The sequence below is a fragment of the Hyla sarda genome, unplaced genomic scaffold (genome assembly GCF_029499605.1).
Source record: "Hyla sarda isolate aHylSar1 unplaced genomic scaffold, aHylSar1.hap1 scaffold_894, whole genome shotgun sequence".
Taxonomy (NCBI): Eukaryota; Metazoa; Chordata; class Amphibia; order Anura; family Hylidae; genus Hyla; species Hyla sarda.
This window is the reverse complement of record NW_026610923.1, coordinates 23898-49094: the sequence shown is the minus strand read 5'-3', so window position 1 is coordinate 49094 and position 25197 is coordinate 23898. Positions and strand designations below refer to the sequence as shown.

The window sequence follows — 25197 nt, the reverse complement described above, 5'->3', positions numbered from 1 at the left end:
AAATGCTCTAGAAGCTAAAGTCGCAGAAATGTCACACATATTTGGCCTGCAACTTTCTGTGCGACAAATTCAGACAGGAAAAATCAGTATAAATCCTTAGAAAATTATCCCCCAGTGTCTCCATCTGCTGCCGGTATTGAATAAGCATTGCTGCACTGATGGGGTATGCATTAGACGAAAAAAAAGAAGAAAAAGAAGAATAATACGCCCAGAAAAGAGGCGAAAAGGAGAAAAACGTAAAAAAACGTGAAAAAAAAGTAAGAGGAAGAGAAGGGAAAAAAAGGTGGAAATGGGTTTAAAAGTGATTTCGGCGGAGAAATATATATATATATATATATATATATATATATATATATATATATATATATGCGCACACACACACATAGATATAAACGTATTCTCCGTTGAGATATTGCAGCCGCTGCTGTGTCCAGGCCCAGGAGCCTTAGCACTGTGCTGTGATGTCACTCAATACCACTGACATCACTAGGTGTAAACAACATCTCTCCTTTGCTGTGTATGTGACTATGGAGCTGTTTGGTGATGTCGTCTATTACGGCCTTCATAGAAGCAACAGGAGATTGTTGCATCCATCTTGAACCCTCAGAACTACAGTGCTATGATGTCACTCACTTCCACAGGCCTTGCAGAGTGTAAACAACAACAACCCAGCTTTGTTGTGTATGTAACCAAAGGGATTTGTGATGTCACCTAGAACCTTCACAGCAGCGACAGCTTTATGAGGAGCATCAGCACTGCTCTGCCTGAGCAGAACCATCACCGCCATAGGTTGTCAAATAACCCGGATTTAACCCACACAGGTAAGTCCAATGGGGTGCAGGCATGTCCTCTATGCTTACAGCTTCCCGTGGGTGTTGGTTTGATACCGTTTGGGGACAGCCAAGGAGGCATCTGCAGGCAACAAAGGTAGGTGTGTGCTTGTGTGTGTGTTTCCTATGCAGATCCTAAGCCCAGTGTCACATGCAAGTAGGAGGAGTAAGAAGGGTTCCTGGCAAATCCGGGTTATGGATTGCATTTAAAAAGGCCCCGTGGGAGTGCAATGGGCCCCTGTCTTGCTGCTTAGCAATAATGGTATGGGTTTAGGTTCTGCTGTGTGTACTGGTGGTTGACTGCCCCCCAGCCCAGAGTGTGCATGGAAAATTGTCTGGCAGCCTCCCTGACAGCAAGCAGTGATAGTGCCCATGAAGGGGACCTTGTTGGGCCCGCCCCTTTCACGGTTATCGCTTCTCGGCCTTTTGGCTAAGATCAAGTGTAGTATCTGTTCTTATCAGTTTAATATCTGATACGTCCCCTATCTGGGGACCATATATTAAATGGATTTTTGAGAACGGGGGCCGATTTCGAAGCTTGCTTCCGTCGCCCTATGCATTGACCCGATATGGCAGTATCTTCGGGTACAGTGCACCACCCCCTTACAGGGTTAAAAAGAAAGATTCCTACTTTCATTGCTACCTGCTTGCTGGCTAGCCAGCTAGCCAGCCCTGTGGGCCTTGCTGCTGCTGCAGCCAAAAAACAAAAGGTGGTGCTGCTGCTGCTTCTGCTGCTTCTGCTTCTGCTTGTGTCTGGCCCCTGTTGGAGCGTCCAGGCACAGGACTTCTGCTGCTGCTGACTAAATGGCCTCCTTAATTGGATCATTTGAGTAGCCAGCACACCTGTGCAGGTAGGGCATGACATGATAGGCAGCTGCCTTGATAGCGGGTGGGTGCTGAATGTTCCTAATTGACAAAATAAGATTAATGCTTATGAAGAAATATAAAATCTCATCCCTTCCCCAATATCGCGCCACACCCCTACCCCTTAATTCCCTGGTTGAACGTGATGGACATATGTCTTTTTTCGACCGTACTAACTATGTAACTATGTAACATAACATGGGGGGGGGGGGGGGGGGTCTCCTGGCTGTTCACACAGGTGTGTCATTGCTGTACATTGACCATGCATTGCTTCTGTGGTATTGCAAAGGCAAAGACAAATGCTTCCAGCCATCCATTGCACTAATGGATTGGTCATCAGCTGGCTGTCTATGTCCCGCATCAATATAGACCAAAGTACAGAGGGTTAGGCTATGCTATTGTGCACCTACCTGATGCATCAGAAGGTGCGAGGCCCTTGCTAAATTCTGTGCACAGACTTTGAGATCTATGCTTTAGACTGTATCTAAACCTGCTCCAACATGGACTGACATTCTGGCCTACTTTCAGCCGATGCGACTTGTCTGTCGCTGAACAGTCGCTTTTTATGTATTCAGCACCTATGTATAATGTTGTAAAAATGCTCTAGAAGCTAAAGTCGCAGAAATGTCACACATATTTGGCCTGCAACTTTCTGTGCGACAAATTCAGACAGGAAAAATCAGTATAAATCCTTAGAAAATTATCCCCCAGTGTCTCCATCTGCTGGCGGTATTGAATAAGCATTGCTGCACTGATGGGGTATGCATTAGACGAAAAAAAAGAAGAAAAAGAAGAATAATACGCCCAGAAAAGAGGCGAAAAGGAGAAAAACGTAAAAAAACGTGAAAAAAAAGTAAGAGGAAGAGAAGGGAAAAAAAGGTGGAAATGGGTTTAAAAGTGATTTCGGCGGAGAAATATATATATATATAGTATATATATATATATATATATATGCGCACACACACACATAGATATAAACGTATTCTCCGTTGAGATATTGCAGCCGCTGCTGTGTCCAGGCCCAGGAGCCTTAGCACTGTGCTGTGATGTCACTCAATACCACTGACATCACTAGGTGTAAACAACATCTCTCCTTTGCTGTGTATGTGACTATGGAGCTGTTTGGTGATGTCGTCTATTACGGCCTTCATAGAAGCAACAGGAGATTGTTGCATCCATCTTGAACCCTCAGAACTACAGTGCTATGATGTCACTCACTTCCACAGGCCTTGCAGAGTGTAAACAACAACAACCCAGCTTTGTTGTGTATGTAACCAAAGGGATTTGTGATGTCACCTAGAACCTTCACAGCAGCGACAGCTTTATGAGGAGCATCAGCACTGCTCTGCCTGAGCAGAACCATCACCGCCATAGGTTGTCAAATAACCCGGATTTAACCCACACAGGTAAGTCCAATGGGGTGCAGGCATGTCCTCTATGCTTACAGCTTCCCGTGGGTGTTGGTTTGATACCGTTTGGGGACAGCCAAGGAGGCATCTGCAGGCAACAAAGGTAGGTGTGTGCTTGTGTGTGTGTTTCCTATGCAGATCCTAAGCCCAGTGTCACATGCAAGTAGGAGGAGTAAGAAGGGTTCCTGGCAAATCCGGGTTATGGATTGCATTTAAAAAGGCCCCGTGGGAGTGCAATGGGCCCCTGTCTTGCTGCTTAGCAATAATGGTATGGGTTTAGGTTCTGCTGTGTGTACTGGTGGTTGACTGCCCCCCAGCCCAGAGTGTGCATGGAAAATTGTCTGGCAGCCTCCCTGACAGCAAGCAGTGATAGTGCCCATGAAGGGGACCTTGTTGGGCCCGCCCCTTTCACGGTTATCGCTTCTCGGCCTTTTGGCTAAGATCAAGTGTAGTATCTGTTCTTATCAGTTTAATATCTGATACGTCCCCTATCTGGGGACCATATATTAAATGGATTTTTGAGAACGGGGGCCGATTTCGAAGCTTGCTTCCGTCGCCCTATGCATTGACCCGATATGGCAGTATCTTCGGGTACAGTGCACCACCCCCTTACAGGGTTAAAAAGAAAGATTCCTACTTTCATTGCTACCTGCTTGCTGGCTAGCCAGCTAGCCAGCCCTGTGGGCCTTGCTGCTGCTGCAGCCAAAAAACAAAAGGTGGTGCTGCTGCTGCTTCTGCTGCTTCGGCTTCTGCTTGTGTCTGGCCCCTGTTGGAGCGTCCAGGCACAGGACTTCTGCTGCTGCTGACTAAATGGCCTCCTTAATTGGATCATTTGAGTAGCCAGCACACCTGTGCAGGTAGGGCATGACATGATAGGCAGCTGCCTTGATAGCGGGTGGGTGCTGAATGTTCCTAATTGACAAAATAAGATTAATGCTTATGAAGAAATATAAAATCTCATCCCTTCCCCAATATCGCGCCACACCCCTACCCCTTAATTCCCTGGTTGAACGTGATGGACATATGTCTTTTTTCGACCGTACTAACTATGTAACTATGTAACATAACATGGGGGGGGGGGGGGGGGGGGTCTCCTGGCTGTTCACACAGGTGTGTCATTGCTGTACATTGACCATGCATTGCTTCTGTGGTATTGCAAAGGCAAAGACAAATGCTTCCAGCCATCCATTGCACTAATGGATTGGTCATCAGCTGGCTGTCTATGTCCCGCATCAATATAGACCAAAGTACAGAGGGTTAGGCTATGCTATTGTGCACCTACCTGATGCATCAGAAGGTGCGAGGCCCTTGCAAAGGGCTCGCACCGATCTATGCATTCAGGACTGTCACTAACTAGCATACCAACCTGGCTTGTACATTTGGCCTATATCCAGGATGCGACATAGTCAGCTCGCTGAACCAAGTCGCATTTTCTATGTATTCTGAACACTTTGGTCTTTGCCTTGTCAAAAAGCTCTAGAAGCTAAGTGCATGCAATGTACACACATATTTGGCCTGCAACTTTCTGTGCGACAAATTCAGACAGGAAAAATCAGTATAAATCCTTAGAAAATTATCCCCCAGTGTCTCCATCTGCTGGCGGTATTGAATAAGCATTGCTGCACTGATGGGGTATGCATTAGACGAAAAAAAAGAAGAAAAAGAAGAATAATACGCCCAGAAAAGAGGCGAAAAGGAGAAAAACGTAAAAAAACGTGAAAAAAAAGTAAGAGGAAGAGAAGGGAAAAAAAGGTGGAAATGGGTTTAAAAGTGATTTCGGCGGAGAAATATATATATATATATATATATATATATATATATATATATATATATATATGCGCACACACACACATAGATATAAACGTATTCTCCGTTGAGATATTGCAGCCGCTGCTGTGTCCAGGCCCAGGAGCCTTAGCACTGTGCTGTGATGTCACTCAATACCACTGACATCACTAGGTGTAAACAACATCTCTCCTTTGCTGTGTATGTGACTATGGAGCTGTTTGGTGATGTCGTCTATTACGGCCTTCATAGAAGCAACAGGAGATTGTTGCATCCATCTTGAACCCTCAGAACTACAGTGCTATGATGTCACTCACTTCCACAGGCCTTGCAGAGTGTAAACAACAACAACCCAGCTTTGTTGTGTATGTAACCAAAGGGATTTGTGATGTCACCTAGAACCTTCACAGCAGCGACAGCTTTATGAGGAGCATCAGCACTGCTCTGCCTGAGCAGAACCATCACCGCCATAGGTTGTCAAATAACCCGGATTTAACCCACACAGGTAAGTCCAATGGGGTGCAGGCATGTCCTCTATGCTTACAGCTTCCCGTGGGTGTTGGTTTGATACCGTTTGGGGACAGCCAAGGAGGCATCTGCAGGCAACAAAGGTAGGTGTGTGCTTGTGTGTGTGTTTCCTATGCAGATCCTAAGCCCAGTGTCACATGCAAGTAGGAGGAGTAAGAAGGGTTCCTGGCAAATCCGGGTTATGGATTGCATTTAAAAAGGCCCCGTGGGAGTGCAATGGGCCCCTGTCTTGCTGCTTAGCAATAATGGTATGGGTTTAGGTTCTGCTGTGTGTACTGGTGGTTGACTGCCCCCCAGCCCAGAGTGTGCATGGAAAATTGTCTGGCAGCCTCCCTGACAGCAAGCAGTGATAGTGCCCATGAAGGGGACCTTGTTGGGCCCGCCCCTTTCACGGTTATCGCTTCTCGGCCTTTTGGCTAAGATCAAGTGTAGTATCTGTTCTTATCAGTTTAATATCTGATACGTCCCCTATCTGGGGACCATATATTAAATGGATTTTTGAGAACGGGGGCCGATTTCGAAGCTTGCTTCCGTCGCCCTATGCATTGACCCGATATGGCAGTATCTTCGGGTACAGTGCACCACCCCCTTACAGGGTTAAAAAGAAAGATTCCTACTTTCATTGCTACCTGCTTGCTGGCTAGCCAGCTAGCCAGCCCTGTGGGCCTTGCTGCTGCTGCAGCCAAAAAACAAAAGGTGGTGCTGCTGCTGCTTCTGCTGCTTCTGCTTCTGCTTGTGTCTGGCCCCTGTTGGAGCGTCCAGGCACAGGACTTCTGCTGCTGCTGACTAAATGGCCTCCTTAATTGGATCATTTGAGTAGCCAGCACACCTGTGCAGGTAGGGCATGACATGATAGGCAGCTGCCTTGATAGCGGGTGGGTGCTGAATGTTCCTAATTGACAAAATAAGATTAATGCTTATGAAGAAATATAAAATCTCATCCCTTCCCCAATATCGCGCCACACCCCTACCCCTTAATTCCCTGGTTGAACGTGATGGACATATGTCTTTTTTCGACCGTACTAACTATGTAACTATGTAACATAACATGGGGGGGGGGGGGGGGGGGGTCTCCTGGCTGTTCACACAGGTGTGTCATTGCTGTACATTGACCATGCATTGCTTCTGTGGTATTGCAAAGGCAAAGACAAATGCTTCCAGCCATCCATTGCACTAATGGATTGGTCATCAGCTGGCTGTCTATGTCCCGCATCAATATAGACCAAAGTACAGAGGGTTAGGCTATGCTATTGTGCACCTACCTGATGCATCAGAAGGTGCGAGGCCCTTGCTAAATTCTGTGCACAGACTTTGAGATCTATGCTTTAGACTGTATCTAAACCTGCTCCAACATGGACTGACATTCTGGCCTACTTTCAGCCGATGCGACTTGTCTGTCGCTGAACAGTCGCTTTTTATGTATTCAGCACCTATGTATAATGTTGTAAAAATGCTCTAGAAGCTAAAGTCGCAGAAATGTCACACATATTTGGCCTGCAACTTTCTGTGCGACAAATTCAGACAGGAAAAATCAGTATAAATCCTTAGAAAATTATCCCCCAGTGTCTCCATCTGCTGGCGGTATTGAATAAGCATTGCTGCACTGATGGGGTATGCATTAGACGAAAAAAAAGAAGAAAAAGAAGAATAATACGCCCAGAAAAGAGGCGAAAAGGAGAAAAACGTAAAAAAACGTGAAAAAAAAGTAAGAGCAAGAGAAGGGAAAAAAAGGTGGAAATGGGTTTAAAAGTGATTTCGGCGGAGAAATATATATATATATATATATATATATATATATATATATATATATATATGCGCACACACACACATAGATATAAACGTATTCTCCGTTGAGATATTGCAGCCGCTGCTGTGTCCAGGCCCAGGAGCCTTAGCACTGTGCTGTGATGTCACTCAATACCACTGACATCACTAGGTGTAAACAACATCTCTCCTTTGCTGTGTATGTGACTATGGAGCTGTTTGGTGATGTCGTCTATTACGGCCTTCATAGAAGCAACAGGAGATTGTTGCATCCATCTTGAACCCTCAGAACTACAGTGCTATGATGTCACTCACTTCCACAGGCCTTGCAGAGTGTAAACAACAACAACCCAGCTTTGTTGTGTATGTAACCAAAGGGATTTGTGATGTCACCTAGAACCTTAACCTTCACAGCAGCGACAGCTTTATGAGGAGCATCAGCACTGCTCTGCCTGAGCAGAACCATCACCGCCATAGGTTGTCAAATAACCCGGATTTAACCCACACAGGTAAGTCCAATGGGGTGCAGGCATGTCCTCTATGCTTACAGCTTCCCGTGGGTGTTGGTTTGATACCGTTTGGGGACAGCCAAGGAGGCATCTGCAGGCAACAAAGGTAGGTGTGTGCTTGTGTGTGTGTTTCCTATGCAGATCCTAAGCCCAGTGTCACATGCAAGTAGGAGGAGTAAGAAGGGTTCCTGGCAAATCCGGGTTATGGATTGCATTTAAAAAGGCCCCGTGGGAGTGCAATGGGCCCCTGTCTTGCTGCTTAGCAATAATGGTATGGGTTTAGGTTCTGCTGTGTGTACTGGTGGTTGACTGCCCCCCAGCCCAGAGTGTGCATGGAAAATTGTCTGGCAGCCTCCCTGACAGCAAGCAGTGATAGTGCCCATGAAGGGGACCTTGTTGGGCCCGCCCCTTTCACGGTTATCGCTTCTCGGCCTTTTGGCTAAGATCAAGTGTAGTATCTGTTCTTATCAGTTTAATATCTGATACGTCCCCTATCTGGGGACCATATATTAAATGGATTTTTGAGAACGGGGGCCGATTTCGAAGCTTGCTTCCGTCGCCCTATGCATTGACCCGATATGGCAGTATCTTCGGGTACAGTGCACCACCCCCTTACAGGGTTAAAAAGAAAGATTCCTACTTTCATTGCTACCTGCTTGCTGGCTAGCCAGCTAGCCAGCCCTGTGGGCCTTGCTGCTGCTGCAGCCAAAAAACAAAAGGTGGTGCTGCTGCTGCTTCTGCTGCTTCTGCTTCTGCTTGTGTCTGGCCCCTGTTGGAGCGTCCAGGCACAGGACTTCTGCTGCTGCTGACTAAATGGCCTCCTTAATTGGATCATTTGAGTAGCCAGCACACCTGTGCAGGTAGGGCATGACATGATAGGCAGCTGCCTTGATAGCGGGTGGGTGCTGAATGTTCCTAATTGACAAAATAAGATTAATGCTTATGAAGAAATATAAAATCTCATCCCTTCCCCAATATCGCGCCACACCCCTACCCCTTAATTCCCTGGTTGAACGTGATGGACATATGTCTTTTTTCGACCGTACTAACTATGTAACTATGTAACATAACATGGGGGGGGGGGGGGGGGGGTGTCTCCTGGCTGTTCACACAGGTGTGTCATTGCTGTACATTGACCATGCATTGCTTCTGTGGTATTGCAAAGGCAAAGACAAATGCTTCCAGCCATCCATTGCACTAATGGATTGGTCATCAGCTGGCTGTCTATGTCCCGCATCAATATAGACCAAAGTACAGAGGGTTAGGCTATGCTATTGTGCACCTACCTGATGCATCAGAAGGTGCGAGGCCCTTGCTAAATTCTGTGCACAGACTTTGAGATCTATGCTTTAGACTGTATCTAAACCTGCTCCAACATGGACTGACATTCTGGCCTACTTTCAGCCGATGCGACTTGTCTGTCGCTGAACAGTCGCTTTTTATGTATTCAGCACCTATGTATAATGTTGTAAAAATGCTCTAGAAGCTAAAGTCGCAGAAATGTCACACATATTTGGCCTGCAACTTTCTGTGCGACAAATTCAGACAGGAAAAATCAGTATAAATCCTTAGAAAATTATCCCCCAGTGTCTCCATCTGCTGGCGGTATTGAATAAGCATTGCTGCACTGATGGGGTATGCATTAGACGAAAAAAAAGAAGAAAAAGAAGAATAATACGCCCAGAAAAGAGGCGAAAAGGAGAAAAACGTAAAAAAACGTGAAAAAAAAGTAAGAGGAAGAGAAGGGAAAAAAAGGTGGAAATGGGTTTAAAAGTGATTTCGGCGGAGAAATATATATATATATATATATATATATATATATATATATATATATATGCGCACACACACACATAGATATAAACGTATTCTCCGTTGAGATATTGCAGCCGCTGCTGTGTCCAGGCCCAGGAGCCTTAGCACTGTGCTGTGATGTCACTCAATACCACTGACATCACTAGGTGTAAACAACATCTCTCCTTTGCTGTGTATGTGACTATGGAGCTGTTTGGTGATGTCGTCTATTACGGCCTTCATAGAAGCAACAGGAGATTGTTGCATCCATCTTGAACCCTCAGAACTACAGTGCTATGATGTCACTCACTTCCACAGGCCTTGCAGAGTGTAAACAACAACAACCCAGCTTTGTTGTGTATGTAACCAAAGGGATTTGTGATGTCACCTAGAACCTTCACAGCAGCGACAGCTTTATGAGGAGCATCAGCACTGCTCTGCCTGAGCAGAACCATCACCGCCATAGGTTGTCAAATAACCCGGATTTAACCCACACAGGTAAGTCCAATGGGGTGCAGGCATGTCCTCTATGCTTACAGCTTCCCGTGGGTGTTGGTTTGATACCGTTTGGGGACAGCCAAGGAGGCATCTGCAGGCAACAAAGGTAGGTGTGTGCTTGTGTGTGTGTTTCCTATGCAGATCCTAAGCCCAGTGTCACATGCAAGTAGGAGGAGTAAGAAGGGTTCCTGGCAAATCCGGGTTATGGATTGCATTTAAAAAGGCCCCGTGGGAGTGCAATGGGCCCCTGTCTTGCTGCTTAGCAATAATGGTATGGGTTTAGGTTCTGCTGTGTGTACTGGTGGTTGACTGCCCCCCAGCCCAGAGTGTGCATGGAAAATTGTCTGGCAGCCTCCCTGACAGCAAGCAGTGATAGTGCCCATGAAGGGGACCTTGTTGGGCCCGCCCCTTTCACGGTTATCGCTTCTCGGCCTTTTGGCTAAGATCAAGTGTAGTATCTGTTCTTATCAGTTTAATATCTGATACGTCCCCTATCTGGGGACCATATATTAAATGGATTTTTGAGAACGGGGGCCGATTTCGAAGCTTGCTTCCGTCGCCCTATGCATTGACCCGATATGGCAGTATCTTCGGGTACAGTGCACCACCCCCTTACAGGGTTAAAAAGAAAGATTCCTACTTTCATTGCTACCTGCTTGCTGGCTAGCCAGCTAGCCAGCCCTGTGGGCCTTGCTGCTGCTGCAGCCAAAAAACAAAAGGTGGTGCTGCTGCTGCTTCTGCTGCTTCTGCTTGTGTCTGGCCCCTGTTGGAGCGTCCAGGCACAGGACTTCTGCTGCTGCTGACTAAATGGCCTCCTTAATTGGATCATTTGAGTAGCCAGCACACCTGTGCAGGTAGGGCATGACATGATAGGCAGCTGCCTTGATAGCGGGTGGGTGCTGAATGTTCCTAATTGACAAAATAAGATTAATGCTTATGAAGAAATATAAAATCTCATCCCTTCCCCAATATCGCGCCACACCCCTACCCCTTAATTCCCTGGTTGAACGTGATGGACATATGTCTTTTTTCGACCGTACTAACTATGTAACTATGTAACATAACATGGGGGGGGGGGGGGGGGGGGTCTCCTGGCTGTTCACACAGGTGTGTCATTGCTGTACATTGACCATGCATTGCTTCTGTGGTATTGCAAAGGCAAAGACAAATGCTTCCAGCCATCCATTGCACTAATGGATTGGTCATCAGCTGGCTGTCTATGTCCCGCATCAATATAGACCAAAGTACAGAGGGTTAGGCTATGCTATTGTGCACCTACCTGATGCATCAGAAGGTGCGAGGCCCTTGCTAAATTCTGTGCACAGACTTTGAGATCTATGCTTTAGACTGTATCTAAACCTGCTCCAACATGGACTGACATTCTGGCCTACTTTCAGCCGATGCGACTTGTCTGTCGCTGAACAGTCGCTTTTTATGTATTCAGCACCTATGTATAATGTTGTAAAAATGCTCTAGAAGCTAAAGTCGCAGAAATGTCACACATATTTGGCCTGCAACTTTCTGTGCGACAAATTCAGACAGGAAAAATCAGTATAAATCCTTAGAAAATTATCCCCCAGTGTCTCCATCTGCTGGCGGTATTGAATAAGCATTGCTGCACTGATGGGGTATGCATTAGACGAAAAAAAAGAAGAAAAAGAAGAATAATACGCCCAGAAAAGAGGCGAAAAGGAGAAAAACGTAAAAAAACGTGAAAAAAAGTAAGAGGAAGAGAAGGGAAAAAAAGGTGGAAATGGGTTTAAAAGTGATTTCGGCGGAGAAATATATATATATATATATATATATATATATATATATATATATATATGCGCACACACACACATAGATATAAACGTATTCTCCGTTGAGATATTGCAGCCGCTGCTGTGTCCAGGCCCAGGAGCCTTAGCACTGTGCTGTGATGTCACTCAATACCACTGACATCACTAGGTGTAAACAACATCTCTCCTTTGCTGTGTATGTGACTATGGAGCTGTTTGGTGATGTCGTCTATTACGGCCTTCATAGAAGCAACAGGAGATTGTTGCATCCATCTTGAACCCTCAGAACTACAGTGCTATGATGTCACTCACTTCCACAGGCCTTGCAGAGTGTAAACAACAACAACCCAGCTTTGTTGTGTATGTAACCAAAGGGATTTGTGATGTCACCTAGAACCTTCACAGCAGCGACAGCTTTATGAGGAGCATCAGCACTGCTCTGCCTGAGCAGAACCATCACCGCCATAGGTTGTCAAATAACCCGGATTTAACCCACACAGGTAAGTCCAATGGGGTGCAGGCATGTCCTCTATGCTTACAGCTTCCCGTGGGTGTTGGTTTGATACCGTTTGGGGACAGCCAAGGAGGCATCTGCAGGCAACAAAGGTAGGTGTGTGCTTGTGTGTGTGTTTCCTATGCAGATCCTAAGCCCAGTGTCACATGCAAGTAGGAGGAGTAAGAAGGGTTCCTGGCAAATCCGGGTTATGGATTGCATTTAAAAAGGCCCCGTGGGAGTGCAATGGGCCCCTGTCTTGCTGCTTAGCAATAATGGTATGGGTTTAGGTTCTGCTGTGTGTACTGGTGGTTGACTGCCCCCCAGCCCAGAGTGTGCATGGAAAATTGTCTGGCAGCCTCCCTGACAGCAAGCAGTGATAGTGCCCATGAAGGGGACCTTGTTGGGCCCGCCCCTTTCACGGTTATCGCTTCTCGGCCTTTTGGCTAAGATCAAGTGTAGTATCTGTTCTTATCAGTTTAATATCTGATACGTCCCCTATCTGGGGACCATATATTAAATGGATTTTTGAGAACGGGGGCCGATTTCGAAGCTTGCTTCCGTCGCCCTATGCATTGACCCGATATGGCAGTATCTTCGGGTACAGTGCACCACCCCCTTACAGGGTTAAAAAGAAAGATTCCTACTTTCATTGCTACCTGCTTGCTGGCTAGCCAGCTAGCCAGCCCTGTGGGCCTTGCTGCTGCTGCAGCCAAAAAACAAAAGGTGGTGCTGCTGCTGCTTCTGCTGCTTCTGCTTGTGTCTGGCCCCTGTTGGAGCGTCCAGGCACAGGACTTCTGCTGCTGCTGACTAAATGGCCTCCTTAATTGGATCATTTGAGTAGCCAGCACACCTGTGCAGGTAGGGCATGACATGATAGGCAGCTGCCTTGATAGCGGGTGGGTGCTGAATGTTCCTAATTGACAAAATAAGATTAATGCTTATGAAGAAATATAAAATCTCATCCCTTCCCCAATATCGCGCCACACCCCTACCCCTTAATTCCCTGGTTGAACGTGATGGACATATGTCTTTTTTCGACCGTACTAACTATGTAACTATGTAACATAACATGGGGGGGGGGGGGGGGGGGGTCTCCTGGCTGTTCACACAGGTGTGTCATTGCTGTACATTGACCATGCATTGCTTCTGTGGTATTGCAAAGGCAAAGACAAATGCTTCCAGCCATCCATTGCACTAATGGATTGGTCATCAGCTGGCTGTCTATGTCCCGCATCAATATAGACCAAAGTACAGAGGGTTAGGCTATGCTATTGTGCACCTACCTGATGCATCAGAAGGTGCGAGGCCCTTGCTAAATTCTGTGCACAGACTTTGAGATCTATGCTTTAGACTGTATCTAAACCTGCTCCAACATGGACTGACATTCTGGCCTACTTTCAGCCGATGCGACTTGTCTGTCGCTGAACAGTCGCTTTTTATGTATTCAGCACCTATGTATAATGTTGTAAAAATGCTCTAGAAGCTAAAGTCGCAGAAATGTCACACATATTTGGCCTGCAACTTTCTGTGCGACAAATTCAGACAGGAAAAATCAGTATAAATCCTTAGAAAATTATCCCCCAGTGTCTCCATCTGCTGGCGGTATTGAATAAGCATTGCTGCACTGATGGGGTATGCATTAGACGAAAAAAAAGAAGAAAAAGAAGAATAATACGCCCAGAAAAGAGGCGAAAAGGAGAAAAACGTAAAAAAACGTGAAAAAAAAGTAAGAGGAAGAGAAGGGAAAAAAAGGTGGAAATGGGTTTAAAAGTGATTTCGGCGGAGAAATATATATATATATATATATATATATATATATATATATATATATATATGCGCACACACACACATAGATATAAACGTATTCTCCGTTGAGATATTGCAGCCGCTGCTGTGTCCAGGCCCAGGAGCCTTAGCACTGTGCTGTGATGTCACTCAATACCACTGACATCACTAGGTGTAAACAACATCTCTCCTTTGCTGTGTATGTGACTATGGAGCTGTTTGGTGATGTCGTCTATTACGGCCTTCATAGAAGCAACAGGAGATTGTTGCATCCATCTTGAACCCTCAGAACTACAGTGCTATGATGTCACTCACTTCCACAGGCCTTGCAGAGTGTAAACAACAACAACCCAGCTTTGTTGTGTATGTAACCAAAGGGATTTGTGATGTCACCTAGAACCTTCACAGCAGCGACAGCTTTATGAGGAGCATCAGCACTGCTCTGCCTGAGCAGAACCATCACCGCCATAGGTTGTCAAATAACCCGGATTTAACCCACACAGGTAAGTCCAATGGGGTGCAGGCATGTCCTCTATGCTTACAGCTTCCCGTGGGTGTTGGTTTGATACCGTTTGGGGACAGCCAAGGAGGCATCTGCAGGCAACAAAGGTAGGTGTGTGCTTGTGTGTGTGTTTCCTATGCAGATCCTAAGCCCAGTGTCACATGCAAGTAGGAGGAGTAAGAAGGGTTCCTGGCAAATCCGGGTTATGGATTGCATTTAAAAAGGCCCCGTGGGAGTGCAATGGGCCCCTGTCTTGCTGCTTAGCAATAATGGTATGGGTTTAGGTTCTGCTGTGTGTACTGGTGGTTGACTGCCCCCCAGCCCAGAGTGTGCATGGAAAATTGTCTGGCAGCCTCCCTGACAGCAAGCAGTGATAGTGCCCATGAAGGGGACCTTGTTGGGCCCGCCCCTTTCACGGTTATCGCTTCTCGGCCTTTTGGCTAAGATCAAGTGTAGTATCTGTTCTTATCAGTTTTCATGCTGGTGGGGATGGGTGCTGCATGGAGGATGCAGGTGTACCAGGGCTTTCCGGGGCTGGTTCTGAGGAATCAGCTCGACGGCTGCCCCGATGTGACCTGTTCCCTCCGGGTCTCGCCATGAGGCTGAGAGGGTCTAGAGCCGAGGTACTTTTGTGCCTCGGGGAGTGGTGACCCCGAGGTGCCGAAACTCACTGGGAGGATAGACTCACTGAGTTGAAGCACGGGCACCATAATCTCTTCACCTTGTGGCACTCACCTCTTGATTCCCGGCCTTCTGGCTAGGATCAGAGAAATTTTTATAGATCCGACCGGATGTCCGGGCAGTATATCTGCACACATTCACTTATTTATTTCTTTTTTTGTCTCACTGTGTCACTTTTTGCGTGTTGTGTGTTCACAGGATTTGTCAGGATGCGGTAGCCCTTCTGGGTGTCCCTCCTGGCGGTCTAGGGGAGGTGTGTGTGGCCATTAGGTTCCGCACCTCCCTGCAAACACCCCGGGTACTCCTGCTTTGGCAGGATACCTACCGTAATCGGCTCTGCGGGCAGATACCTTGGCTAACGCCAAGGGGGATGCCGGGAGCATTTGTGGTCCCCTAGTAGCTTCGGCGAAAAGGGACATCGAACCTGGAACCTCGCAGGTACCTTTTGGTCCGGAGGCGAAGGGTAAGGTTTGTTGGGGGGCCTCTCTCCTATCGGAGAAGGGCTTGCGATAGACCGCATCCTTTGTGCACGTTTTTTTAGTGTAACACGTTTGCACTTTTTCTTGCACTTTGGGTGAATCGAAAGCACGTTCCTCGGCTTTAAAAAAAAAAAAAAAAAAAAAAAAAAAAATCTGTTCTTATCAGTTTAATATCTGATACGTCCCCTATCTGGGGACCATATATTAAATGGATTTTTGAGAACGGGGGCCGATTTCGAAGCTTGCTTCCGTCGCCCTATGCATTGACCCGATATGGCAGTATCTTCGGGTACAGTGCACCACCCCCTTACAGGGTTAAAAAGAAAGATTCCTACTTTCATTGCTACCTGCTTGCTGGCTAGCCAGCTAGCCAGCCCTGTGGGCCTTGCTGCTGCTGCAGCCAAAAAACAAAAGGTGGTGCTGCTGCTGCTTCTGCTGCTTCTGCTTCTGCTTGTGTCTGGCCCCTGTTGGAGCGTCCAGGCACAGGACTTCTGCTGCTGCTGACTAAATGGCCTCCTTAATTGGATCATTTGAGTAGCCAGCACACCTGTGCAGGTAGGGCATGACATGATAGGCAGCTGCCTTGATAGCGGGTGGGTGCTGAATGTTCCTAATTGACAAAATAAGATTAATGCTTATGAAGAAATATAAAATCTCATCCCTTCCCCAATATCGCGCCACACCCCTACCCCTTAATTCCCTGGTTGAACGTGATGGACATATGTCTTTTTTCGACCGTACTAACTATGTAACTATGTAACATAACATGGGGGGGGGGGGGGGGGGGGTCTCCTGGCTGTTCACACAGGTGTGTCATTGCTGTACATTGACCATGCATTGCTTCTGTGGTATTGCAAAGGCAAAGACAAATGCTTCCAGCCATCCATTGCACTAATGGATTGGTCATCAGCTGGCTGTCTATGTCCCGCATCAATATAGACCAAAGTACAGAGGGTTAGGCTATGCTATTGTGCACCTACCTGATGCATCAGAAGGTGCGAGGCCCTTGCTAAATTCTGTGCACAGACTTTGAGATCTATGCTTTAGACTGTATCTAAACCTGCTCCAACATGGACTGACATTCTGGCCTACTTTCAGCCGATGCGACTTGTCTGTCGCTGAACAGTCGCTTTTTATGTATTCAGCACCTATGTATAATGTTGTAAAAATGCTCTAGAAGCTAAAGTCGCAGAAATGTCACACATATTTGGCCTGCAACTTTCTGTGCGACAAATTCAGACAGGAAAAATCAGTATAAATCCTTAGAAAATTATCCCCCAGTGTCTCCATCTGCTGGCGGTATTGAATAAGCATTGCTGCACTGATGGGGTATGCATTAGACGAAAAAAAAGAAGAAAAAGAAGAATAATACGCCCAGAAAAGAGGCGAAAAGGAGAAAAACGTAAAAAAACGTGAAAAAAAAGTAAGAGGAAGAGAAGGGAAAAAAAGGTGGAAATGGGTTTAAAAGTGATTTTGGCGGAGAAAAAAAAAAAAAAAATATATATATATATATATATATATATATATATATGCGCACACACACACATAGATATAAACGTATTCTCCGTTGAGATATTGCAGCCGCTGCTGTGTCCAGGCCCAGGAGCCTTAGCACTGTGCTGTGATGTCACTCAATACCACTGACATCACTAGGTGTAAACAACATCTCTCCTTTGCTGTGTATGTGACTATGGAGCTGTTTGGTGATGTCGTCTATTACGGCCTTCATAGAAGCAACAGGAGATTGTTGCATCCATCTTGAACCCTCAGAACTACAGTGCTATGATGTCACTCACTTCCACAGGCCTTGCAGAGTGTAAACAACAACAACCCAGCTTTGTTGTGTATGTAACCAAAGGGATTTGTGATGTCACCTAGAACCTTCACAGCAGCGACAGCTTTATGAGGAGCATCAGCACTGCTCTGCCTGAGCAGAACCATCACCGCCATAGGTTGTCAAATAACCCGGATTTAACCCACACAGGTAAGTCCAATGGGGTGCAGGCATGTCCTCTATGCTTACAGCTTCCCGTGGGTGTTGGTTTGATACCGTTTGGGGACAGCCAAGGAGGCATCTGCAGGCAACAAAGGTAGGTGTGTGCTTGTGTGTGTGTTTCCTATGCAGATCCTAAGCCCAGTGTCACATGCAAGTAGGAGGAGTAAGAAGGGTTCCTGGCAAATCCGGGTTATGGATTGCATTTAAAAAGGCCCCGTGGGAGTGCAATGGGCCCCTGTCTTGCTGCTTAGCAATAATGGTATGGGTTTAGGTTCTGCTGTGTGTACTGGTGGTTGACTGCCCCCCAGCCCAGAGTGTGCATGGAAAATTGTCTGGCAGCCTCCCTGACAGCAAGCAGTGATAGTGCCCATGAAGGGGACCTTGTTGGGCCCGCCCCTTTCACGGTTATCGCTTCTCGGCCTTTTGGCTAAGATCAAGTGTAGTATCTGTTCTTATCAGTTATAAGTTATACTTACCTGGCAGGGGAGATACCATGATCGCTACGGTCTGAAGAACTCCAAGCATTGTGGTAGAGATTTTGCGTAGTACGATTGCAGTACTTTTCGTTCTTATTAGAACCGCATTTCTCTAGAGCATACCACCTGAAGATCGTCTCCTGCCTGCCTCGGAACATCTGAAGAAGGAGAAGATCTTGAAGACTGCAGCTCCGGAAGAAGCCGACGAAGAACCTGGAAGAAGGGAATCGGCGGTGAATTCCGGAACAGCGGCGAAGAGGAAGGCGGCGCAGAATCTTTTCGAAGAAACTCGCTGCCTCTGGAGAAGGATTTGCATAGCTCCTCCCACCGGGACCGGATCTGCATAGCTCCTCCCACCCGGGAAAGAAGACTTTGCGAAGCCTCTCTCCACAAGCAAGCAAGGAAGCGGAAAAGAGCCTGCTGGAAGAAGCCATGGCCTCAACCAGCAAGTCCACCCAGGAGGCTGCAGGGCAAGGCCTGGAGGTCCAGCCCCAACCACAGCAAGCTTCAACCTCCACCACGGCAAGGCAGAAGAGCGGCAGAATTCCTAACCTGGAAGCTCCAACCCTGGAGCCCTGGATGAGGCAGACTGTTGCCTTGAAGCTCAAGCCCGTGGACGGAAGGGTGCCGGACATGTCCCACGACGTGTTCTGCAAGAAGATGCTGGCGGATCAAGGCTTCCCCACGGCTGACACCCTGGGAATAGCAACCTTCTTTTCGGGAATCTTCTACATCACCTTTGCCACCATTGGGACCTGTAGAAGATACTGGGAGGTGGTGAAAGCGGCGAGTCCCGAATCCCCTTTCTCTCGCTTTGTGGGCAACTGCCTTATTCAAAGAGAGGAGAGGCGGGTGACGGTCTCAATGCGGAACCCACACACCCCAGGCACGGACATCTCGACCTTCCTGAAGCGCTTCTGCACCGTGGTGAGGGAGCCCACCCGCATCCTGAACTCACTCGGATACTGGACCTGCAAGTGGTCTGTGGTCGTCAGACTCAACAAGAACCCTGCTTCTCCAGACGGACTACAGCACCTGCCAACGACATTTTCCTTGGGCAACTCCACAGGACTTATCTTCTACCCGGACATGCCGCAGACCTGCAGGAGATGTGGCAAGATGGGCCACGAGGGCAAGGACTGTACGGAGGATGCCTGCAGGTATTGCCGTGTGACAGGTCACACGACCAAGGACTGCCCCAAGAGCAAGACCTGCAACCTCTGCGGACTGGCAGCCCACAGCTACAAGGACTGCCCCCAGAGGGAGAGAACATGGGCATCTGTGGCAGCGAGAGCACCGAAGCCAGCCCCAGCTCCGGAGCCAACACCACGGATGGCCAAGCCGACCAAGGAGGGTAAGAAGGCGAAAGCCACCACCCCTGCCCCGTCCCGCCCCTCCCCTGCCCCTCCCGCCCCATCCCCTGCCCCTCCCGCCCCATCTCCTGCCCCATCCCGCCCCACCCCTGCCCCATCCCGTCCCACCCCTGCCCCATCCCGTCCCACCCCTGCCCCTCCTGCCCCATCCCGTCCCACCCCTGCCCCTCCTGCCCCATCCCGTCCCACCCCCGCCCCTCCTGCCCCATCCCGCCCCACCCCTGCCCCCCGTACCCCACCCCGGCCCACCCCTGCCCCGTCCTCCCCTGCCCGGCCCACCCCTGCCCCGTCCTCCCCTGCCCGGCCCACCCCTGCCCCGTCCTCCCCTGCCCGGGCACTCTCTCCTGCCCCCCGCCCCACCCAGCCTCCTTTCTCTCCTGGCCCAGCAGCACCTAACCCCCCTCCAGCTGCTGGTGCCCGCCCTTCGGAGGACTTTCCTGTGCTTCCTCCCCCAGGTACCATACAGAGGAAGAGGAAAGGAAGGGACAACGTATCAGAAGAGTCCCACAAAAGAAAGATAATCGAGACCTGCGAAACCCCTCAAGCTTCAGATGAGGAGGAGGAGATGGAGCAGGTCTGCGAGAGCCCTGAGGCTTCAGAAGGAGAGGAGGTGATGGAGCAGGCCCAAGTGGAGCAGGTCCAAGCAGAGCCAGTCCAAGCTCAATCTATGGAGGAGCTGCTGCAGGACCCAGAGGTTAAGAAAATCCTGGACACTCCGTCCAACACGGTCTACGACGAGTTCTTGGAAGGGCGCTACGAGAAGCCACACGAGCCGACAGGCGCCAGAGAAGAGGACCCGTCCGACCAGACTGGTAACTAGTATCAGAACTAACCTCTCTTTTTTTTATTCCCATGGCTGATCTCAACATCTTCTGCATTAATGTGAGGAGTATTAGAGCTTGGTTTAGATTCCAGACTGTTCTTACGTTCTTAGATTCCCAGAGGTGTGATGTTTACATGTTGCAGGAATGTGCTTTGTCTGCTTCTAGGTCTTACAACCATCTGGCCAGGCAGTGGCCTCACGGCCCTTCCTACTGGTCTGGTGGGGGCGACAATAGGTCTGCGGGGGTGGCCATCCTGATCAGGGGAGGTAACTTTGCACTTGATTCCGTCCGGGAGCTCGTCTGTGGCAGACTTCTTGTCGCAGACGGTTCCTGGGCGGGTGAGCCCGTGCGGCTCATCAACGTGTACGCCTCCCCTGAGAGGGATGTCCGACTGGAGGTTCTCCAGGCCCTGCGGGCTGAACTCGCCACCACTAGGGCAGTAGTGTTGGGTGGTGACTTCAACTGCCCCATTGAGGTGGACGGGCGCAGTTCTGGCACATCCGCCAACCTGGACGTGACGTCTAAACTGCTGATTGAGATGGTGACGGAGGCATCCTTGCAGGACGTTGTCGGGTCCATCGGGAACGGCTCCGTAAACTATACGTGGAGCCGCCCCGATGGCTCGCTCCGTTCTCGGATAGACTTCATCTTCACTTCGAGAGCAGTCAGAAAGGTGTCGTACTCTATGGTCCCCTGCTTCTTCTCTGACCACAGGGCCATTCGATTCCGGGGGACTCTGGGCCATGGATTCCCACCTGGCCCAGGCTCCTGGAAGTTGAATTGTGCCCTGTTGGAGCAGAGGGAGGTCATGGAGGAACTTAGGGATGCGTACCTTGTATGGCGAAATGACAAATGTCTGTTCAAGTGCATCAGCGATTGGTGGGAATATGTTAAAGTCGAATTCCGTTGTTTCTTTCAGGCAAAAGGCAGACAACAGGCGTGTGCGAAGAAGTGGGACTTGAGGAAACTGCAGCGCGAGCTGCGGTCCCTGCAGGACCTGCTCCAGTGTGGCTGGGACGTCAGGGAGGAGCTGGAGGAGACCAAAAAGAGCTTGAAAAGGCACTTTGAGGAGGAATCCAAGCGAATCGTCTTTCGTTCCAAGGTGGAGAACCTGGAGAAGGGTGAGAAATGTAACTCTTTCTTTTTCAGGAAGCTCCATGCCGGCCACACGCCCCTGACTGAGCTACGAGATGAGACCGGACACATGAGGAGCGGCAAGGAGGAAGTGATGGGGGTCGTCCACGACTTCTACAGCAACCTCTACGCCCCCAAGTCATCCGACCCCGAAGCCGCCGAGAGGTTCCTGTCAGGTGTCACTAACGTTGTTGATCCCGCAGGTGCGGCGGCTATGGACGATCCCTTGACGGTGGGAGAGCTGCTCTCTGCCGCTAGATCCTTTAAGCCCGGCAGGACCCCGGGCAGTGACGGTCTCCCGGCCGAGCTCTACGTAGCGCTGGGTGACCTGATCTGTCCGGACCTGTTGGAGGTGTACGAGGAGATGGTGGTGGGGGGCAGAATGCCTCCGTCGTTGAGGGAAGGGATGATCACGATCTTGTATAAGCGGAAGGGGGAGAGATGTGACCTGAAAAACTGGCGTCCCATCTCTCTCCTGAACGTGGACTACAAGATCCTCGCCAAGGTGCTGGCCAACAGGCTGAAACCTGTCATGGGGCAGATCGTCCATCCGGACCAGACCTGCAGCATTCCTGGCCGCAGGATTGCCGACAGCCTTGCCCTTGTGAGAGACACGGTCCATTACATCCAGGACCGCGGGGGCCGCGCCGCCCTGGTCAGCTTAGATCAGGAGAAGGCGTTCGACCGTGTCTCCCACGCATTCATGGACAGGGTTTTGCGCAGGCTGGGTCTGGGGAAGATGTTTTGCTCTTTTGTTAACGTTATGTATTTTGACATTTACAGCACGGTGTTGGTGAACGGCTGGAAGACTGACCCCTTTTCCATTCTTTCAGGGGTTAGACAAGGCTGCCCTCTTTCACCTCTCCTTTTTGTTTGTGTTATAGAGCTCTTCGCTGAGACTATCCGGCAGAATGGAGAGATCAGAGGGATCACCGCACCAGGACCAGATCGCCACGAGGTCAAGTGCTCGCTCTACATGGACGACGTGACCGTCTTCTGCGCTGACCAGCGTTCGGTGACTGCACTCGTCCAGACCTGCGAGGACTTCGGCAGAGCTTCGGGGGCAAAAGTCAACTGCGGGAAGTCGGAGGCCATGCTCTTCGGGGAGTGGCACCTGGCTTCTTCCGCCCCCTTCCCCTTTACTATTAAGCCGGACTTCATTCAAATTCTTGGAGTCTGGTTCGGGAAGGAAGGAGCGGCCCTTAAGTCTTGGCAAGACCGACTAGGAAGGATAAACTCAAAGATCGGACTGTGGAGCTCCAGAAAGCTCACGATGGAAGGCAAGGCACTTGTCCTGCGGAGTGAAGTTTTGCCTGTGCTCCAATATACCGCACAGGCCTGGCCTCCCCATACCACCGTTTGCAAGGCCATCACCCGGACAGTGTTTGGCTTCGTCTGGGGCAAAATGGACAGAGTCAAGAGGACCGTGATGTACAAGGAACCCCGCAAGGGTGGGAAGGGAATACCCGACATCCCCGCTCTGCTGAGGGCCTCCTTTGCATGTGTCACGGTGCAGCGGACTCTTGTAGAAAAGACTGGCTCAGCGGGCAGGTCCATGTCTCGCTTGCTTCTCATGCCCCTCTGGAGACAGCTGGGCTGGGACAAGTGGGACAGCTCCATCCCTTACAACTGGAACACTCCCTGGTTCTATGGGGATGTTGTCCGGTTTGTGAGGGAGCACCAGCTGGAAGGACTGAAACCAGACCTATGGAAGCCAAAGACAATCCACAAGCTCATCCGAGCTAAGGACTCGACCGAGCTGGTTCCGGGACTCCCCGCAGCCACTGCAGAGACAGTTTGGAACAATGTGGCCTCAAAGCGGCTTACCAATGGACACAAGGACTTGTCGTGGATGGCCGTCATGGGAGGTCTCTCTCTCAGGTCATTCATGCATGCCCGCAACCTGTGCAAGACCCGGTACTGCCCCCGTTGCCCCTACGTGGAGGAAACATCTTTCCACGTGTTTTGGCAGTGCCCCTTTGCACAGGGTCTGTTGGACGCCCTAGAACAGGAACTCAGAGACTCAGTGCCCAGGAGCTGCCTATCGTACCATTCGGTGCTTTACGGCCTGTTCCCTGGGACCCACGACGTGGAGGCCATCCAGGAGGCCTGGCGCCTTATGAACTGTTTTAAGGACGCAGTGTGGCTTGCCAGGAACCGCCTCGTGATCAACAGGGAAAACATGTCCGTCCGGGACTGCCGCAGGTTCATCAAGAACCTGCTTAGAGACTATTCCATCTTGGACAGCTCGGCCGTTGATGAGGAAGAAGAGGAGTGAAGACCCCTCTCCTTCTCCCATGTCTCCCTGAAGATACAGCCCAACAGTTTGGCCCTGTGATCCGCCCCCTCCCTACCCCCACATAGTCGCCCACACCCCTACCCCGATCACAGAGTGTATTATTTGGTTTTTGTTTGATCTCTTGTGCCTTTATATTGCAGGATTGAGCTGAATGTTAGAGTAGCATGGTGTGCGATGTATAGCTTAGGGAACCTTTGCTGTGTATTGTACTATCATGCTTTGTGTGACTGTAATTTATTGTACGACTTGTAATGACTGAACGGAAAATAAAGCTCTTTCAATCAAAAAAATCTGTTCTTATCAGTTTAATATCTGATACGTCCCCTATCTGGGGACCATATATTAAATGGATTTTTGAGAACGGGGGCCGATTTCGAAGCTTGCTTCCGTCGCCCTATGCATTGACCCGATATGGCAGTATCTTCGGGTACAGTGCACCACCCCCTTACAGGGTTAAAAAGAAAGATTCCTACTTTCATTGCTACCTGCTTGCTGGCTAGCCAGCTAGCCAGCCCTGTGGGCCTTGCTGCTGCTGCAGCCAAAAAACAAAAGGTGGTGCTGCTGCTGCTTCTTCTGCTGCTTCTGCTTCTGCTTGTGTCTGGCCCCTGTTGGAGCGTCCAGGCACAGGACTTCTGCTGCTGCTGACTAAATGGCCTCCTTAATTGGATCATTTGAGTAGCCAGCACACCTGTGCAGGTAGGGCATGACATGATAGGCAGCTGCCTTGATAGCGGGTGGGTGCTGAATGTTCCTAATTGACAAAATAAGATTAATGCTTATGAAGAAATATAAAATCTCATCCCTTCCCCAATATCGCGCCACACCCCTACCCCTTAATTCCCTGGTTGAACGTGATGGACATATGTCTTTTTTCGACCGTACTAACTATGTAACTATGTAACATAACATGGGGGGGGGGGTCTCCTGGCTGTTCACACAGGTGTGTCATTGCTGTACATTGACCATGCATTGCTTCTGTGGTATTGCAAAGGCAAAGACAAATGCTTCCAGCCATCCATTGCACTAATGGATTGGTCATCAGCTGGCTGTCTATGTCCCGCATCAATATAGACCAAAGTACAGAGGGTTAGGCTATGCTATTGTGCACCTACCTGATGCATCAGAAGGTGCGAGGCCCTTGCTAAATTCTGTGCACAGACTTTGAGATCTATGCTTTAGACTGTATCTAAACCTGCTCCAACATGGACTGACATTCTGGCCTACTTTCAGCCGATGCGACTTGTCTGTCGCTGAACAGTCGCTTTTTATGTATTCAGCACCTATGTATAATGTTGTAAAAATGCTCTAGAAGCTAAAGTCGCAGAAATGTCACACATATTTGGCCTGCAACTTTCTGTGCGACAAATTCAGACAGGAAAAATCAGTATAAATC

General features: G+C 49.0%; 7 non-coding genes and 3 pseudogenes across 7 annotated transcripts; all 10 read left to right on the top strand.

Moving 5' to 3' along the window:
- Nucleotides 1-1240: 1240 nt before the first annotated feature.
- On the top strand, nt 1241-1431 carry LOC130348916 (U2 spliceosomal RNA). The gene has a single exon (XR_008886383.1). It is a non-coding gene; the product is annotated as a U2 spliceosomal RNA (small nuclear RNA).
- Nucleotides 1432-3519: 2088 nt separating this feature from the next.
- Nucleotides 3520-3710, top strand: LOC130348915 (U2 spliceosomal RNA). The gene has a single exon (XR_008886382.1). It is a non-coding gene; the product is annotated as a U2 spliceosomal RNA (small nuclear RNA).
- A 2102-nt stretch (nt 3711-5812) lies between these two features.
- LOC130348913 (U2 spliceosomal RNA) lies at nt 5813-6003 on the top strand. Its single transcript, XR_008886380.1, has one exon. It is a non-coding gene; the product is annotated as a U2 spliceosomal RNA (small nuclear RNA).
- Nucleotides 6004-8108: 2105 nt separating this feature from the next.
- On the top strand, nt 8109-8299 carry LOC130348911 (U2 spliceosomal RNA). The gene has a single exon (XR_008886379.1). It is a non-coding gene; the product is annotated as a U2 spliceosomal RNA (small nuclear RNA).
- A 2098-nt stretch (nt 8300-10397) lies between these two features.
- Nucleotides 10398-10588, top strand: LOC130348910 (U2 spliceosomal RNA). The gene has a single exon (XR_008886378.1). It is a non-coding gene; the product is annotated as a U2 spliceosomal RNA (small nuclear RNA).
- Nucleotides 10589-12678: 2090 nt separating this feature from the next.
- Nucleotides 12679-12869, top strand: LOC130348909 (U2 spliceosomal RNA). Its single transcript, XR_008886377.1, has one exon. It is a non-coding gene; the product is annotated as a U2 spliceosomal RNA (small nuclear RNA).
- Nucleotides 12870-14962: 2093 nt separating this feature from the next.
- LOC130348900 (U2 spliceosomal RNA) lies at nt 14963-15122 on the top strand (annotated as a pseudogene).
- Nucleotides 15123-15816: 694 nt separating this feature from the next.
- On the top strand, nt 15817-16007 carry LOC130348955 (U2 spliceosomal RNA). Its single transcript, XR_008886415.1, has one exon. It is a non-coding gene; the product is annotated as a U2 spliceosomal RNA (small nuclear RNA).
- A 2098-nt stretch (nt 16008-18105) lies between these two features.
- Nucleotides 18106-18282, top strand: LOC130348898 (U2 spliceosomal RNA; annotated as a pseudogene).
- A 5792-nt stretch (nt 18283-24074) lies between these two features.
- On the top strand, nt 24075-24247 carry LOC130348952 (U2 spliceosomal RNA; annotated as a pseudogene).
- The last annotated feature ends 950 nt before the right edge of the window (nt 24248-25197 follow it).